The sequence below is a fragment of the Bison bison genome, unplaced genomic scaffold (assembly GCF_000754665.1).
Source record: "Bison bison bison isolate TAMUID 2011002044 unplaced genomic scaffold, Bison_UMD1.0 scf7180017864508, whole genome shotgun sequence".
NCBI lineage: Eukaryota > Metazoa > Chordata > Mammalia > Artiodactyla > Bovidae > Bison > Bison bison.
In genome coordinates, this window is record NW_011495064.1 from 3,298,637 (window position 1) to 3,301,742 (window position 3,106).

The following is a 3,106-nucleotide window of genomic DNA, read 5'->3' on the forward strand; positions in this document are numbered from 1 at the left end:
CCGTCAGAGGCACTACTCCCCGACCCTCCTCAGGCTGCCTGTTCTTAGAACCTGGGCACAGCCACCAGCCAAGCTCCATACAGGTTTGGAAAGGCAGTGCCACTACTGGCCCGGGTCCTGACTTCCGATCTCAGATGTATCAGCTGATGATGGATGAACACGCAGGCTCTGAAGGGACTCCCCTGCTCCCTGCTGTGGGGAGACGCCAGCACAAGTAGCGGATCTCCACCCCTGAGCTCCGCACCCCTGCAGGCACCCACGTGCTCCCATCTCTGAGTCTATGGGGTCTCCGTGGTTGACAAGGAGTAGGGAAAGGTCTGAGAACTCCCACCACCCTCCCAGCAAGTGCCCTCGGTGCTGGGCTGCAGGTCTTTTAGAGTAACATCCCCTGTGACTCCAGTGTTCTTGCCTGGAGAACCCCAGGGACGGGGGAGCCTGGTGGGCTGTCGTCTCTGGGGTCGCACAGAGTCGGACACGACTGAAGCTACTTAGCAGCAGCAGCAGCCCCTGTGCTGGGCTGCAGGTCTTTTAGAGTCAGATCCCCTGGATATGGGCATCTGCTGTATGCGGGGCCCTGCCTAATGTGGGGCAGGGTCGCTGGGGTCCCCTTCATTTGCAAAGCCACAGCGGCCTTTTCCCAGCACAGAAGTGGGCCACTGGCCTGGCAACAGGATTTGAGCTCGGGCTGCACAGAGCTGCGACGCTGGCGCCCTCTGGAAGCTTCGCTGGGAACTACTCTGCACGGGCGTCTTCTGTCCTGAGCAGGTCCCCGGGGGGTGCGCTGCGGCTCTGCTCCGGCATCAGCAAACACTGCAGGCGAATGTGGACCTACTTCCTGGAAGACCTCTGTGCCCTGCAGCTCTGGCATGCCACCTTTCTGTGGTTTTTCTCACGCCCCGAGATTCCGAGGGGTGGGACCATCCTGAACCAGCAGCTCTGAGAGATCCTGCAGCTAAGACGCCAGGCTGGGCTCCGCGGAGCGCCTGCTCGCTGGCAGGGCACCCTGCGCATTTCCTGGCGCTGCCGCCCTAGGTGGACGGGTCACCTATGTCACTTTGCTTTTTATACTCGTTCCTTTGTGTTACCTGCCATGTCCCCTAACAGTCCCTGACTCTGCCTTGGGAACTTACAGGCCAGCACCTGCCTTTGAGGCATAAACTGTTTCAGGGTCATTTTTAGGACCCCCTCCAAACCATCTGTGGCGTTTGCACGGTTTCTGGTGGTGAGTGGAGGCAACTCTGGCAGGCATGTCCGTACAGTCCTGGCCCTTTTCCTGGTGACAGTCTTTTAAGTACAGGCCGTTTGACAAATACTGAATGTCTATTTCCAGTGGGTGCCAGACACTGTTCTGGGTGTTGGACAGACACCTCAGTGGGCAAAACTTTCAAGTTTCTACCCTTGTGGAGCTGACATCTAACCATCTCATCCTCTGCTGCCCCTTTATCCTTTTGCCTTTAATCTTTCCCAGCATCAGGCCCTTTCCAGTGAGTCGCTCTTCACATCAGGTGGTCAAAGTACTGGAGCTGCAGCTTTAGCACCAGTCCTTCCCATGCATATTCAGGGTTGATTTCCTTTAGGATTGACTGGTCGGATCTCCTTGCAATCTGAAGGACTCTCAAGAGTCTTCTCCAGCACCACAATTTGAAAGCATCAGTTCTTCGGCACTCAGTCTTCTTTATGGTCCAACTCTCACATCTATATATGACTACTGGAAAAACCATAACTGACTATATGGATCTTTGTTGGCAAAGTGACGTCTACTTTTAAAACAGCTGTCTAGGTTTGTCATAGCTTTTCTTCCAAGGAACAAGTATCTGTTACTTTCATGTCTGGTCACCGTCCACAGTGATTCTGGAACCCTAGAAAATAAAATCTGTCACTGTTTCCACTTTTCCTCTTCTATTTGCCATGAAGTGATGGGATCGGATGCCATGATCTTAGTTTTTTGAATGATGAGTTTTAAAGCCAGCTTTTTCAGTTTCCTCTTCCATTCACCCTCATCAAGAAGCTCTTTAGTTCCTCTTTGCTGTCATTAGAGTGGTGTCATCTACATATACCAGGTTGTTGATATTTCTCCTGGCAATCTTGTGGCTGCCCTGGAATCAGCACAGATAGGACAGCAGCGGTTTGGGGCGAGGACTGTTGTCTGCAGGGACTGGGAGGAGGACTTGAGGGTCTGTGGGTGACTGCAGCAAGGACACGGTGGAGAGGGGATGCCTGTTTTCCTGGTGTGACCTTCAGAAGGGGGAGCCACAGGGCCTGGAAGCAGGCAGGCCTCTCAGTCCACCGTGGGTAGAGTCGCGGGGGCCACGGGGGAGCGGGCTCTGGGTGGGCACAGATGCGGGCTGGCAGTTGCAAGGAAGGAGGCATTACAAGAGGAGGCTGGGAAGACCCCACAGGTAAGGGAGAGATTTCCATGTAGGCTCAAAACTAGATGCTGCAGACGATGGCCTGAAGACATGTTTCATTTGACTGATCCATGCAATTTTTTTCTAAATGTTTCTGTAACTAGTTGCTAGCATTTAAAAATCAAGAAATTTTACATAAAAATGTGGGTACTGGGCTGCTCTTTAAAAATCAGAATTTCTGGACACATGGGGGCCACTGCTCGGCACTCAGTGGGGGCGGCTGCACCTCGGGCAGGGTATACCTGCCTATCCACCACAGCCCTACTCATCCCCGGCCTGAGGGGCTTGGCCTGTCTGGCCTCCAGGTCTCCCAGGCGTTTCCACATTCAGCCCTTCAGCAGCTCAGACACTAGGCGGCGGTTTTCGCTCTGCTGTCATCAGATCAACCAGGCCAGCTTCCTAAGCAAATGACTCTAGGAACATTTCCTGTTGTTCCCTGCTGGGAAACAACAAGGTTTCCAGACAGGCAAGCAGGGCAGAAGTGGGTCATGGCAGAGTCACCTGTGCAGTGTTCCCTGGCTTCCGGCCACAGGGACGGGGGTGGGCTCCCCCGCCCAACTCCTCAGGTATCAGAAGCCTTTGCTCCGTCCTGGGCTACACCTGCACAACTAGGAAACGAGTGTGGTCCCTTGCAGGTTCTGCACTGTGGCCGAGTGAGGCCCAGCCAGGCAGGGTCTAGTGGCTGGGGAAGGGCAGGT